At 44.0% G+C, this 16,155-nt stretch overlaps 2 protein-coding genes across 9 annotated transcripts in view; one reads left to right on the forward strand and one right to left on the reverse strand.

The window, feature by feature from the left end:
* The window catches only part of LOC310700382 (cholesterol transporter ABCA5-like), a 53,609-nt gene extending 45,195 nt beyond the window's left edge, over positions 1-8,414 (reverse strand). For 2 of the 8 annotated variants that reach the window (XM_083489814.1, XM_083489810.1), the window contains exons 1-2: positions 7,767-8,009; positions 2,203-2,396 (exon numbers count right to left, since the gene is read on the reverse strand). The gene's annotated coding sequence lies outside the window, so the exon portion shown is untranslated. Of the gene's footprint in view, positions 1-2,202; positions 2,397-5,903; positions 5,998-7,766 lie in introns of those variants that run through there. The other 6 variants (XM_083489809.1, XM_083489812.1, XM_083489811.1 and 3 more) reach the window with 6 other exon arrangements.
* The window catches only part of LOC310700384 (ABC-type organic anion transporter ABCA8-like), a 317,713-nt gene that overhangs the window by 169,412 nt on the left and 132,146 nt on the right, over positions 1-16,155 (forward strand). The gene's annotated exons all lie outside the window — the stretch shown is intronic.

Here is a 16,155-nt window from a genome sequence, read left to right on the forward strand (position 1 = left end):
CCGCATCATACAATACAATAGTCTTTATTGCACTGTCCCAAATAGAACAACGAAATTGAAAATCTACATCAGACATTGAGAAACCAACAATCCTGCTATCCCAGCCTGGTTAGCCCCCTAAAAACTCTGATACCCCATAATTAAATACAATATACACTGCGTTTAAAACCAAAATTGCATTTGAATAGAAACTGTTTCTCAGGCAGCTAGTCCTAGTCTTTATAACCCTGTACCTTCTTCCAGAAGGCAGAAGCTGAAAGAGATCATTTCCGGGGTGCGCACTATCCTGCACTATCTCTGTAGCTTTCTTATGGCACCTGGAAGCATAGATTTGGGAAGGTGGAAAGAGTGCACCCAATTATCCTCTCTGCAGTCTTTACAACCCTGGACAACATTGTTTTTCCCCTGACTGTGCATCATGGTCTTTGCCTGCAACCACAGGCCACAAACAGTGGTGGAGAGAGGAAGATAAGGTGGAGGCGGGGGGGTGGGGGTGGGAAGACAAGCAGTGGGATGGGGAGTGTCCCGAATTCCTCTCGGGAAATGTTGGGAGCGTATGAAAAGAAAATGTACAGTTGTTACAATTGCTTATTTGTTGCTGTGATGGAGGAGTGCAGAAGGAGCAATCCAGCCTGACGCTAGCGCACTGCTCACCCATGGTACGCCATGGTAGATGGCTTACCATGTCTTATTATGCCATCAATGAATTTAATGGTGCTCTATGGTAAGCATTACAGACAAGGCATGGTTAGGTTTCTAATGTTTGCATCTTTTCTAAGCCTCCGTCCTCGGGAACTTTGAAAAAAGAAAAGGAAAGGAAAAGATTGAAAATCCCTGTGATTTAGAAAGAGAACGCACTGCCCTTAGGAATACTGCATATCAACTGTCTTCTGAGAAGCCAAGTGTGACTGAATGACAACAGTGCCAAACAACATTGAAGTGTGCGTGTGTTTTTAAATGTTACTCCCATCACAAACATTATACAACTATGGCTCCACTCCTGACCTAGTCTCCACAAAAACAAACAATTTATCAAATCATTAAGTTTTCCTGAAATAAATGCTTGCTATTAATTGCTTTTTAATTGAATAAGACACAGACAGACAAAATCTGAGAACTCTACTCTCTTGCTACCGACACTACCAAGGCAATGAAATTACAGTGGTGCCTCGCAAGACGAAATTAATCCGTTCCGCGAGTCTCTTCGTATTGCGGTTTTTTCGTCTTGCGAAGCACGGCTATTAGCGGCTTAGCGGCTATTAACGGCTTAGCGGCTTTAAGAAAAAGGAAACAAACTCGCAAGCCCATAGGGAAATTCGTCTTGCGAAGCGACTCAAAAAACGGAAAACCCTTTCGTCTAGCGAGTTTTTCGTCTTGCGAGGCATTCGTCTTGCGAGGTACCACTGTACACAGATAGAGACTCAGCTCACTGACAACAGACTGCTCTGCTTATTAGTAAAGCTTCAAGCAAGGACTGGATTTTGTGCATAGTCTTCCTGCTGCTCTGCATCATTTCAAAGCACTCACCACTAGCTAGTTGGCATGACCATTAGGTCCAGTCGTGACCGACTCTGGGGTTGCGGCGCTCATCTCGCTTTATTGGCTGAGGGAGCCGGCGTACAGCTTCCGGGTCATGTGGCCAGCATGACTAAGCCGCTTCTGGCGAACCAGAGCAGCACACAGAAACAGTTTACCCTTCCGCCGGAGTGGTACCTATTTATCTACTTGCACTTTGACGTGCTTTCGAACTGCTAGGTTGGCAGGAGCAGGGACCGAGCAACGGGAGCTCACCCCGTCGCAGGGATTCGAACCACCGACCTTCTGATCGGCAAGTCCTAGGCTCTGTGGTTTAACCCACAGTGCCATATTAAAAATACATATTAAAAGTACCAACAAAACACACAGTACTGACCCAATCCATGGATTTTCCAATAAAATTTACTCAACAGGCTACAGAACTTCAACTTGTAATCACTGATTTATTTTTACAGGTCTCAAACCTGTTTCAAAACCAACACTCTGAGCTACAGACATTTAAGTAGAACTAAACCAAATACATTACTAGACCACCCATTCATGGATTCCAGACCCCACCGGTCCAGACGTTTCCACCAGAAAGGTGTCTCTCAATTTTAGGGACAAACTTGGCGGTTCATACAAAGGTCCAAAATCCCAAGAAAGACCACAGGGATGTGAACTCACCTGTGTTGCTCCTTTGGTCAGCTCTAACAGTATCAGGGCCTTGGCAACATCAAGCAGTGTGGTCTCTTTGGGATCACCAAATTGTTATGGGCAAAAGACCACCAGGGGTTCAGGCACAGCCAAATCACTTAGTCCCAACACTGATGAGAGACCAGGAAATGCTTCTTTCAAATGAAATCGGATTTTATTTCAAGCTGCAGACAAGAAAGGTGACAGTGAGACAAGCAACCAGAAAAGCTTGTTCAAAGCGGCACATGCAAGTAAACAAGAGAAGGATTCAATACAAATGCTTATTTCAGTTCAACTCACAGACTGTTTGCATGTAATGCTCAACTATGATTTGTTTTTACCATGATTTGTTCAACAAGTCATCTCAAAGATGAGCAAACAAACCGTAACTTATTTCTCACCTCTGCAGCTTAAAATTATCTGTCACTACTGCCCAAAAACCTCTTTAGAACATGGTGCAGAAAGTTAACCATATGTACACAGAGATGGCACATTTGCTATATAAAATCAATGTTCATTTACATCACTAATCTTGCTTCCCCTCTTTGAATAGTTTTTAATAATAATAATAATATCTTGAAAGGGAAGTTATCCTTCAAGCACATTTGTGTAATCTGACAGCAATTCCTCTCTATAAGGATCTGGCCTGTGAAGAACTCAGGTTAAAGGGATTTCTGACAAAGCTGACAACATTGGCTAGATGAGGCAATTTGCACAAAAAGGAAAGAGGCTTTTAGAGTCTCTCTGTGGACACACAGCATTGTGATCACAGCACTTTGCAATCTGGGCGTACTGAAATAAAAGCACTCAAGGAGGAGAAACTGTGTGAAACCTCATCCGGGGGCCAGTAAGGCAGACTTAAATGTCATTATAGTAGGCAGATACACTTTACTTCAAGAAAGACAATTCCTGACCAGACAGAGGCATTCTGTTTACATATTTAATGCCCATCATGTTTGACTGAAGCCTCTATTGAACTAAACTGTATTCTAGTTACCCCCTTTTGTTAATGATCCAGATAACTTCACATGTACAGTATTGGCTTACAGAAGAAGTACAGGCGACTTCAGCAAAGGAACCTCTCATTCCTTTTTACTTGGTGCTGTAATGCTAAATTAGCAGCGGCATCTGATGCAAATCTGAAGAAAGCAGGGGGAGTGTAGCATGGAGGTCACGCAAAGGTACTTAGCTAATCAGTCAGCCCAGCTGCAGTGCAGTGAACCAGAGACATTACCCCCCCACACACAAAAACCTCCTTGCTAATATGATTTTAGAAACCTAGAGCTAATGTTAGGGGTAACCTACAAGCATTTTGTAGGTCCTTGTTTGAATGCTTTTCACCCACAGCTTCTGAGAGATAAAATTCCAAGGTCTATATAGACTACACAACGGAAGAAGCAAAATGATTCATCTAAAATCCGCCAATAGTTTATTGGTAACACAAGTTAATTGAAATTAGCCTGTATAGCTCTCACGTACAATCGTACTTGTACTTTGTAGGAAAAGATGCAAGATAATACATTGTCATTCTCCCTCCTCTTAATCCAATATCCACACATGATCAACCTGTGAGTATTACAGATCGCATCCCATCTTTTCTGCCAACTGCCTGGTGTTGTTTTTTTAGCAAATGGAACAGGATTACTCATAAATCTGCTCAGAATATAGCCAATACGTCAAGAGACTAGGAAAAGCTGTGCACACTCTTTAAAAGTAGAATCACAATTTACAGGGCAGGAATCAGTTAAAAGATGCAGTACAAACAGCATAGTACCTCAGTCATATGCTCATTTTGTTTCTCAGTCCAAACATTAATATGAACTATTTAAAGTAACATACTCCTAATTTGTTTATTTCTTTTAAAATACTTCTAAGATGCCATTAAGGGTCCAAGGATATGGTGAACCATAAAAAAATACAGTGCAAACAACAATAAAAACTCAACAAAAGGCAGTTACAATAAAGGGGAGGAGCGAACCACAAAAAATATGTATCAAAGAAATGGTAGTAAAAACATATGAGTTTTGGGATTCTCCTTATGCCTGAAGAACCCCAGCCGGCAATTCAACCCAAAAGTATGGAGCCACCACTGAAAAGGTCCTCTCCCTCATGCCAACTAGCCTGACAGCTCTCAGACACAAGCACTCCTAACAATATTTATTCAGAGTTACGCTTATTTCAGCTGAAAAAAAGTAAGGTTAAGAAAGCAGACTTCTGCTAAAGTTGCCATTTAACAAGGGAAACACAGTTTTACAGTGAGCCAGCCCAATGAGCAACTGTAGGAGCTGCTGGCAAACAGAATGACCACTTGTCTGAAGAAATCATAGTGGAATAAGCTATGCGGTTTAATTGATTAATTGCTGATTAATTATGCACAAATATGCACATTAATAAAACAGTAGTTCTAATGGGATTATGGTTTGTTTTTTTAAAAAAGGAGAAGGCCGAGTGTTGCAGTCCTAGTGGCATGAACTGCCAAAGAATGGCTGAAATATAAACTTCAACATACTGGTACGTATTTCACTACTACAGACAACAGCTATATTACAGTTAGCATCAGAGGCAATGTGCCCCTGGCTGACAGCTGCTGGGAATCACCACTGGCAAAATGCAGTTAAGGTTCATGTTTTGCTTGTGGGCCTCCGAAGGGCAACTGGTTGGCCACCGTGAGAACAGAACGCTGGACTAGATGGGCCTTTAGCCTGATCCAGCAGAGCTTTTACGTTCTTATGCAGTACAGTCAGACCTTGGAAGTCGAACGGAATCCGTTCCGGAAGTTCCAAAATGTTCGGGAACCAAGACGCAGAAGCTCCTGCAGCCAACTAGAAGCCGCGATGGACGTTCAGGTTCCAAAGAACGTTTGCCAACCGGAACAATCACATCCAGGTTGGCGGCATTCAGAAGCCAAAACATTCAACTCGCAAGGCGTTTGACTTCCAAAGTACGACTGTACTGCCAAAAACTTACTCTGGCACTATGCTTACGGCCTGCTAGAGGAAAATCAACGTTTTGTCAATGCAATCAACTTTCCGCATGAAGCAGGCAATCACTGTCAATCAGCTAACATATATCCAGCGTGTTAGCCATGCAAGCCTGTTGCATTAAAAGCTACGGAAAGGCTTGTAATATATAGCATAGGTTTTTGCGGACTAGTCTCCACTTCAGATGCATTCAATTTTATGTAAGTTGACCGATCTATACATACATAAGGTTGCATGGGAATGCAGGTGGGGAGTGGGAATGTGTAAGCGATAAGGGATAAATGCAATACAAGACCAGACTGTGACAATTACATTAACGGTAAAATCATTATAGTGACCATTCATATTTGCAAAGCTGTGTTGACGATAACACAAATTTAATGGCAAGTTAATTAGCTGACCGTTCTTATTTGCTCTTCCAATTCAAATCTACCATATTTCATTTTTGTAAAACAATTTTTGTTTTTGTGAAAATCCAAACATAAAAAACCGTATTATAAAATATACAGCATATGAATATATTATTTAAATTTACAACAACAAAACAACAACAACAACATGTTGGACCTATCAAAATAATATATATGGTTCAATTATCATGGTATTTCATATTCCACTGATTATAAATAAACACCACTTTTCAATAAACCTGTCTGTTGAGTATCCTTTTAATCTGTACGTTTTGGTTAGAAATGTCAAATTTCCTCATACCAAAATATTCTCGAGGATTTCCAGGATGCAGCTACCACTTATCTTGATATCGCACGTAAAACTCTTCGAAATTTCCAAGTCTTCCTGTCAGGTGTGACCCTTCAAACATCCCAGAAAGAGTCCTTTAGGATTTAACAGAACATCATATCCCATCATCTATTTTTATTGCTTCTGGAACCTCCTGCCAAAACGGCTTGACAAGACGGCAGCCCTAACATACATGTGTTCAATCTGCATTATTCACTTTTATCTTATGCCTTTGCGCCACAGGAAGATGCAGCATCAATTCAGGGCTTGGCATGCCATTGCAGAGAGAGCAGCTGGTGGCGATAGGGAAACCAGAGAATTAATTTGTGCTCTTGTTGGTCTTATTTTCTCCCCACAGCCTCTCTTTACGGTTAAACAAAATCACTCCCCAAAATCCTAACCAGAACCCAGAACGACTACAGTAGAAGCAAATTGTAAAATACAGCTGCTCCTCAAAGGAAAACAAGATGGCCTTTCCTTGTCTGCAGCTAGATATGGACTGTTCCTTCCCATAATCAAAGCATGTGCAGGCATGACCGCATTCAAAAGATAACTGACGGTGGCTGCATTGATATCTTGACAGCTATCCACTCTGGCTGTGGCTCTAGAAGAACAGCCTTGGGATTTGTTCATAAAGCACCACAGTCTGCATTCCAAACGTGAGGAGGCACACTGCCCTCTCATGCCACCCGAATGGATATTTCTAATTTAAGCAGTAGGTGTTACTAAAGCCTCATCCCTTGGACCTGGCTTGCTATTGCTCTTCTTCTCCCTCCCCACCCTGCGTGCATATCTCATTATCTGCAAAACTGCAGCGATGTCCACTTGATGCCTAATTCATATGCAGCATCCGGGGTGCCAACTTGAACAAAATACAGTGGTACCTCAGGTTACATACGCTTCAGGTTACAGACTCCGCTAATCCAGAAATACTACCTCGGGTTAAGAACTTTGCTTCAGGATGAGAACAGAAATCCCGCAGCGACGGCGTGGCGGCAGCAGGAGGCCCCATTAGCTAAAGTGGTGCTTCAGGTTAAGAACAGTTTCAGGTTAAGAACAGACCTCCAGAACGAATTAAGTACTTAACCCGAGGTACCACTGTAAGTGGGGGGGGGGCGGTAACCCTGCCCAGCATAATCGATCACACTCCATTTGAATTGCAATGCCCATCAACTTGGGGAGGGGGTGGTTTGCCCCCCCCCCGTCAAATATTTTATAGGAGTTGGCTCCTATGGGCAGCATAATGAGGTTGTGCAAAAGCATCGATTCTGGAAGGGGCAGGGATGGGAAAGCGCATAAACGCACGCAAGCGAAAGGCATGCTTTCGGACAAGCTTACAAAAACCAAACTCCTTCCCTCCCAGCCCGCGTAGCAGCCAAGACGCGCTGCGTTCCGCGCCGAGAAGCGGAGAAACCCGACGCCGTCGTGAGGGTTGCTCCTCAATTATTGACAGCTCCAGCTCCATATACACCTGCAGCGACAGCAGCCAAGCCTGTCTGGGCTGGGAGAGGAGCCGCGTGCGCCGACATGCCCAAGACAGCCCCGTGGCCTTGGCAACTCTCCCAGAGAGGGGGCCGTCGGCTTGCAGCCCCCCAGGGGCTTCTCCAGCAAAGGAACGTGGGAAGGAGAGGGGCCTGGGCCTGGGGGTGCTGCTCGCCCTCTCCAAAAAAAAGGGGGGGCAAATAAACAAACCAACCCGCCGCCTCCTTTCCTTCCCCTGAATATCTCTTCTTCCACCCTAGTTTTGGCCTCCCCTTTCCCCGCGTCTTTTCTCGCTCCGTTCCCGCCACCGCGCAGCCCCACACGGCGCCTTCCTCCCCGCCGCCGAGCCTGTACCTGAGAGAAGCCGCAGCCTCGCCTAGAAGCAGCCGCCGCTCCCCAAAACAGCCAAGCCGGCGAGACGCAGCGGCGGCGGCGGCTGCCCCGCTTCCTCCACCTCAGGCCCGCTTCGTCAAGGGGGCTGAGAGGAGGGGGAGGAGAAGGCGGAGAAGGAGGCGGCGGCCGGCGCGCATGGCGCGCAGCTGCCGTCGCGCGCCTTTGCCCCCGCAGCCTCCTTCCCAGGGCAGCTTACCTGGCTCTGCCGTGCGAGAGGGAGGCGAGCTGCCTTCCGCCGGCTTGGACGGAAAGCAGAGAGGAAGGAGCGTCGTCTGCTGGTAGGAGCAAGTTTCCAAGCCCAGCGAATTCCTCTCCTCCTCCCCGCTCGGAGGGAAGGGAAGAAATGGAAATAAAAGGCGCCGTTCTGCAGGCGCCGCTTTAGACGTAACGACAGAAAAGAAACATTCTCCCGCCGAGTCCTCGGGTCGGAATGCGACAGATCCCAGACGCGTTGCCAAGCAATGCATTCGGTGGCGTTTTCTTCTCACACACCCACCCCGGATTATACTCTAAAGAGCCTACCCAATGCTGGTGGCGACCCTAGGGCAGCGGGGAGATGGATCGGGTGGAGAAGCCAGGCCACCCATAGGAAGAGCACGCGCAACACCAGGACCACCAGATTAACATGAATCAACAGTGTGGTGATGCAGCAGTGTGGTGATGCAGCAGCAAAAAAGAGCTAATGCTATTCTAGGCTGCATCAACACGGTGGCCATATACAGTGGTACTTCAGGTTACAGACGCTTCAGGTTACAAACTCCGCTAACCCAGAAATAGTACCTCGGGTTAAGAACTTTGCTTCAGGATGAGAATAGAAATCGTGCGGCGGCGGCGCAATGGCAGCAGGAGGCCCCATTAGCTAAAGGTTAAGAACAGTTTCAGGTTAAGAACGGACCTCCGGAACGAATTAAGTTCTTACCCCGAGGTACCACTCTATGTCCTCTTTTTCCAGGACAAGTCCTTTTCTTCTTCTTCATTGATCTTAGAAATGAGAGCCGTCATAGCGCTCCATAGTTAAAAGTGGAAGTCGACAAATGTTTTTGGCTCTTAGAAATATGGCAGCTCTAATAGAAGTATAGTGTCCAGATGAAGGGAAGTCATGGTATCACATCTGCCCTCCCATCAGATGTCGAATAAATAAGCAACTATCGGGCTTTTAGAAGGCATCTGAAGGCAGCCCTGTTTAAGGGATGCTTTTAATATTGTATGAATCATTGTATTTTAATATTCTGCTGGAAGCCGCCCAGAGTGGCTGGGAAAACCCAGCCAGATGGGCGGGGTATTAATAATAATAATAATAATAATAATAATAATAATAATAATAATAATAATTAATTCTGCCTCAGTCAGACCACACCTGGAATACTGTGTCCAGTTCTAGGCACCACAGTTTAAGAAGGGCGTTGACAAGCTGGAATGTGTGCAAAGGAAGGCAGCTAAGATGATCAGTTGGTCTGGAAACCAAGCCTTACGAGGAGCCCTTGAAGGAGCTGGCTACGTTTCGTCTGGAAAAGAGGAGACTGAGAGGAGATAGGATAGCCATCTTCAAATACCTCAAGGGCTGTCACATGGAAGATGGAGCAAGCTTGTTTTCTTCTACTCTGGAGGGTAGAATGTGAACCAATGGCTTCAAGTTATAAGAAAGGAGATTCTGACAAAATGTATGGAAAAACTTTCTGACAGTAAGAGTTATTTGACAGTGGAACAGTCCTCCTTAGGAGGTTGTGGACTCCCCTTCCTTGGAGGTTTTTAAGCAGAGGTTGGATGGCCCTCTGTCACGTATGCTTTAGTCGTGATTCCTGCATTGCAGGGGGCTGGACTAGATGACCCTTGGGTCCCTTCCAACTCTACGATTCTTTGAACACAGAGACACACCGTACATTCAAAGCACGTTCAATGCACATGCCTCTCCTCGCAAAAGGAAGGATCCTGGGAACCGTAGTTGAAGGATTCTGGGAATTGTAGTTGCCATGTTTCCTTTGAGGGAAGTTGTGTGCTTTAAATGTACATACCCTCCAACATTTCTCTGATGAAATTATTATTATTATTATTATTATTATTATTATTATTATTATTATTATTACTTATTATATTTATACCCCACCCATCTGACTTGGTTGCCCCAGCCATTCTGGGCAGCTTCCGACATATATAAAAACATCATTAAACTTTTTTTTTTTTTAATTTCCCTATTATACAGGGCTGCCTTCAGATAGCTCAGGGCTCGAATAACTCCATACCCTCCAACATTTCTCCAATCAAAATAGGGACGTCCTAAGGAAAAGTGGGACATTCTGGGATCAAATCAGAAACTGGGATGGCTCCTGTAAATCCAGAACCTTCCCCCTGCTTAGAAGTAAGTCCCACTGGGTTTTGTGATGGTAACTCCCAAGGAAGTGTGGGCAAGATGGCATCTGAGGCTTTATAAACAACCTAGGTCTAACAGAAGAAGAAGAAGAGTTTGGATTTGATATCCCGCCTTTCACTCCCCTTCAGGAGTCTCAAAGTGGCTACCATTCTCCTTTCCCTTCCTCCCCCACAACAAACACTCTGTGAGGTGAGTGGGGCTGAGAGACTTCACAGAAGTGTGACTGGCCCAAGGTCACCCAGCAGCTGCATGTGGAGGAGCGGAGACACGAACCCGGTTTCCCAGATTACGAGACTACCACTCTTAACCACTACACCACACTGGCTCTCCACAGGAGTGGAGAGAGACTCCTAGCAAGATTACAAATGCTTTAGGTCTGAATCTTCGTTCTTCCCTTTTAATTTCATTCCAGGCAGAAACTTGAAGCTTCAAAGACAGGGGTCTAATTTGTTGCTATTTCAGAACACTTTGGCAGGAGGAAAACTGAGCAGCTGAACATAATAATTCTTCAACGTAGAAGATGCTTATTAGCCCCACAGTCTAGGAAGAGCTAGTGAGCCACATGTAGTCATCCTCAGACTTCTTACCAAATTCTGTTGCATTTAAAAACAACACTTTGCCACCTGATATTTATATAAACAATGGCATCTTGAGTAGAAATCGTGTATATTTGCTATGTTTATTATGATATAGCTGTAGTAGTTGCAAGAAATCAAATTGACGCTGTCACCATATGTGTAATTGCAAACTGCAAAAAAGTAAAAACAACAAACCTTGCTACCATTTTTAACCAAAGAGTGTCTTGCCATGCAAGCAACATTCCAAAGTATGAAATACCAGTTCATTATATATGGGGAATTATTATTCCAGTTATCAGGAACTTTTGAACCATTGTCCCTTGCAAGTAAACTCCATAATATTTTATAAAATTGTGCCATCCATGTCAGCTGCAAATAACAAGCCAGGCAGATGCTAGTCTGGGTTGTGATTCATGAGTAAGTGAAACTATGGCTTATGGAGCTAAGCAAATATGCAGGCTCGCAGAGAAGAGTTCAGAACCACTTCATTCCTACCTGGTCCTTTTCCCGCCCATGGCACTGCTGAGCCAACCAGACTACTGTGCCCCATTAGTGTAATAGATCATGTAATTTCCCCTTTTAGTTTGCATATTTCTAACCAATGTCCCAATGACTGAAGAACTCCAGCAAACATGAATGTCCTGCAGCAACAAGCATTATTTTTAAATTTTTATATTGAAGGTGCCATTAATATCGAACTATGTTATTTTTTTTAAGCAAACAAACCCCAATTTAAAACTGAGAGACCCAGATTGACATGCATAAGTCAGGCACCCCCAAACTCAGCCCTCCAGATGTTTTGGGACTACAACTCCCATCATCCCTAGCTAACAGGACCAGTGGTTGGGGATGATGGGAACTGTAGTCCCAAAAACATCTGGTGGGCTGAGTTTGGGGATACCTGGCGTAAGTTTTAGTTAAAAGGCTCATGTGAATAAAAAGATATTAACCCGGCACCTGTGAAGAACTAATTTGGAACAACGCAGCTGTCTGAACAATGCTTGCATTTGAGCAAGGCCAAGGGCGGACAATCGAATGCCTAATGTTTATGCAACCTGATAGTTGTGAGACAGATGAGGAGGGAGGTTGAAGATAAGCAAGAGGAGCCCCCACTGTGGAGCAAAGTCTACTTCAAAAGCAGCCTGATAGGGTAGGAATGTAGCTGTTGATAAGTGGCCGTGAGCAGTGTGTGCAGGCCACAACAAAATGTCACCAAATAGCCTAAAGTTCTTCATTTGAGAAGACGCATAAGGGTTCTTTGTTCTATGCCATGTGCATCTCTTGCCCCCCTCCTTACTTGTCGGGCAAGGGATCCTGCTGCAGCACTGAAATACAGTGGTACCTCAGGTTAAGTACTTAATTCGTTCTGAAGGTCCGTTCTTAACCTGAAACTGTTTTTAACCTGAAGCACCACTTTAGCTAATGGGGCCTCCCGCTGCCGCCACGCCGCCGGAGCACGATTTCTGTTCTCATCCTGAAGCAAAGTTCTTAACCCGAGGTACTATTTCTGGGTTAGCGGAGTCTGTAACCTGAAGCGTATGTAACCCGAGGTACCAATGTAAAGATCACCCCCCTGGACGCTTTTGCCTTATTTAGATTTGGTCTCTGTCTATTCGTATAGCCCAGGGTTTCCCAATTCCAACTGTTGTTGGACTACAACTCCTATCATCCCTAGCTAGCAAGACCGGTGGTCAGGGATAATGGAATTGTAATCCAAAAACAGCTGGAGACCCAGGTTGGGGAAACCCTGGTATAGCCCCACCTGGAAAACAGATTTTGGCAGGGTGGGAGACATAATAATGATAAATTTTATTTATACCCCGCCCTCCCCAGCCAAGGCCGGGCTCAGGGCAGCTAACAATAATAAAAACAAATTGAATGAATACAACTTAAAAAAAAGATTAAAATACGACATTAAAATTAAAATGCAGCCTCGTCACAGGTGGAGAAAGGAAAAAAGAAAGGGGGGGGGAATCAAACTGACTCCAAGCCAAAGGCCAGACGGAACAACTCTGTCTTACAGGCCCTGCAGAAAGAAATCAGATCCTGCAGGGCCCTGGTCTCATGAGACAGAGCGTTCCACCAGGCCAGAGCCAGTGTTGAAAAAGCCCTGGCTCTGGTTGAGGCTAATCTAACTTCCTTAGGGCCTGGGACCTCTAGGATGTTGCTATTTATGGACCTTAAAGGACCATAAAGATAGTGCCCGGTAAACTTCTCTGGAAAGGCTATTCTATAACTGGGGTGCCACCACAAAAAGGTGGTCCTCCACCTCATTTCTTTTGGTGAGGACCCTCAGAGCAGGGTCTCTGAAGAGAGCATTAAGGTTCAGGTAGAAGCACTAAATATTTTCTCTCAACACTGGCCTCTGTATTGTATTTCTTTTCCCACAAGCCCTCCAACACTGGGATGTAGGATTTTAACAACGCTGTGCAGTTGCAGTGAGGACAAATGTCAGCTTTTGGACAGATATCAATGAGCATTCTCTAACCCATGTTGAAAGGCTGCTGTTGTCTCCAGATGCTGGATCAGCTTTCCCCCCTGCAGACAAAAGGTTCCTACAGATCCTCTTGCCTTGCAGATTTTAACCTTTTCTGTGCCGTCTGCCTGAAATACCAAGCAGAGTGTTATATAATGTGAAAACTTGTTGTTGCTATATGCGATCTATTCATTACCCAGTGCTGAAAATTTGTCAGAAGCACAAATGTCTTGCTTGGAACAGGTAGGACCAAGTAGGTTACACAACCCCTTATTTTTGAGTTCATGAGAATGGAGTTCCCCACTCTTTGAACCATACTTTTCCGAATCTTGAAAAAGCAGTTTTCTGTTGGTATTAAAAGTGAGATAGACAGGAGTTGCTAAATTGCTTGCAGAGAGTTTCCTGTGAGCAGTAAGGATGTAAGGAACAGATTATACACAGTTTGAAGTACAGTATAGACAAAGTGCCTCGGATAAATGCCATGGCAGTTTTCCTCCAGGGAGGCCATTGTTCAGAGGCAAGTTCTGTGGATATATTGTATATACTGAACCCTCTGTCCACTGTGAACAAACCTTTTTAGTTCTTAATATAACACTTAATGCTTTTGGCAAGGATGTTTGAATAAATTAGCATCTTTGTTTAGTAGAACGATGGGCCTGTAAGATTCCAGATACAGTGATACCTCGGGTTAAGTACTCAATTCGTTCTGGATGTCTGTTCTTAACCTGAAACTGTTCTTAACCTGGGGTACCACTTTAGCTAATGGGGCCTCCTGCTGCCATTGCGCCGCCGCCGCACGATTTCTGTTCTCATCCTGAAGCAAAGTTCTTAACCTGAGGTACTATTTCTGGGTTAGCGGAGTCTGTAACCTGAAGCGTATGTAACCTGAAGACCACTGTACATGCATCCTGTTCTAGGTTTAGGAATAGCTGCTATTCCAGTTTTTCTCTGCATCCGGGGGATATCTCCAACTTTCCTTAGCTTCATCTTTACAATTTAATTTTTTTTAAAATAAATCCATCTAATCCCAGTGTTTGTTGTTTTTAATATCACTCCTTAACTTCCTCTTCTAAGATTTCTAGAGTTGGATTCATTGATTTTCATTTGTATTCTGCTCTCAACTAGGGATCTAAGTAGTAAGACTGTCTCCATTTAGCTTACAAATAGACAAAAGAGCTCCTAACAGTATTCAGCAAAAGAACTTCAACATAGTAATGTTAAATTACCATCTTTATTGACAGAAAACCGATTTCTCGCATGCTGTCTTCATCAAATAGTTGAGTAAATGTTTAGTTGACTAAATGTTTTGAGTTATAATAGAACTCATGTCATGGTTCAATGGAACTTGCCAGTTTCAAGAGATTTTCAGTTTTGCTCTTTTGACTAGCATTTTGGAAAAAACCTGTCGTCCCCCCCTCCCATTTCTCCAATATTACTGTTGGCGGGGATTCTTGGCTCGATTTATAGCTTGCTGCTGCTCAGAATGCACAATTATTATTATTATTTATCCAAAAATAAAATACAATTAGACCAACATTTTCCAATATACATTACATTAGTGACTGACTTCCCTTCCATGGTTTCCTCAAATTATCTATTACTGTTGCATATTGCATGCACAATAAATATTAGTCTGCTGCTTAGTAAGAAAGCCTCATGCTTGGCAAAAGCAGCTTGGCCCAGTCTGAGCTCTGGGGCTTTACTGAATGTGCCTCGAGACTGATGCTGCCATGGTATTCGACTCTGTTGCTAACTGGGATCAAGTGCATAAGCTAACATGCTAATATGAAAGATCCAAGTAGAGACGAAATAAATTTAAAATGGTCAAAGAAAAATTATAAATATGGGCCCATCAACAGTTTAAAAAAACACACACACCAAAGAATGGTGCAACATTACCATCAAGAAGAGTAGTAATTATTATTATTATTATTATTATTATTATTATTATTATTATTATTATTATTATTATTAATACCCTGCCCGTTTGGCTGGATTTCCCCAGCCACTCTGGGAGGCTTCCAACCGAATATTAAAAACAATACAGCGTCAGACATTAAAAACTTCCCTAAACAGGGCCGCCTTCAGTTGTCTTTTAAAAGTAAAATAGTTGTTTATTGCCTTGACATCTGCTGGGAGGGCGTTCCACAGGGCAGTCACCACTACCGAGAAGGCCCTCTGTCTGGTTCCCTGTAACCTCACTTCTCGCAGCGAGGGAACCGCCAGAAGGCCCTCAGCACTGGACCTCAGTGTCCTGGCAGAACGAGGGGGGTGGAGATGCTCCTTCAGGTATACAGAGTACGTATTTACAGGCGACTCTAAACTTATGCAGGGTATACATGCCAGAGATAGTACATAAAGCCAAAACTGTGTCCGTCACACATTGTAAAATAGGAAGCTGCTTTGTACTATTGGTCCATCTCGCGCAGTACTGTATTTACTGACTGGCAGTCGGTCTCCAGGGTTTCAAGATTTTCTCCCAGTCCTACCTAGAGATGCCAGAGGTTGAAGCTGGGATCTTTGGATTCAAAGCATGTTCTCTACCAGTGAGTTACAGCCTTTTCCCCATGGCAAGTGGTCAGTAACAATAATAGAGGAGATAAGAGGATAGGTTTTTTCTTTTCCTTTTGCTGAGTAAATGTCAGAGACACTGCAGAGGAGGAGTGGTGGAGACTGCCTCCCCAGCCCGACCCTTCCAGAAAAGAAGAAGACTGTTCAGAATTACAACAGGAGTTTGAGGGAGATCACAGCGCAGAGGTAGATGAGGGGGAAAGCTGGGAAATAATGGGAGAGGAGGAGGAAGAGGCTCTCAGGGCTAAAACAGGCAAGAGAGATTTTTGCACAGGTATACAACTCTTTTATTTAGGACATAATAGTGAATCTGGAAAACACACACACTTGCATGCATATTATAATACAGAGGTAGCC

This window comes from Podarcis liolepis, assembly GCF_965112155.1.
Source record: "Podarcis liolepis genome assembly, chromosome: 2".
Taxonomy (NCBI): domain Eukaryota; kingdom Metazoa; phylum Chordata; class Lepidosauria; order Squamata; family Lacertidae; genus Podarcis; species Podarcis liolepis.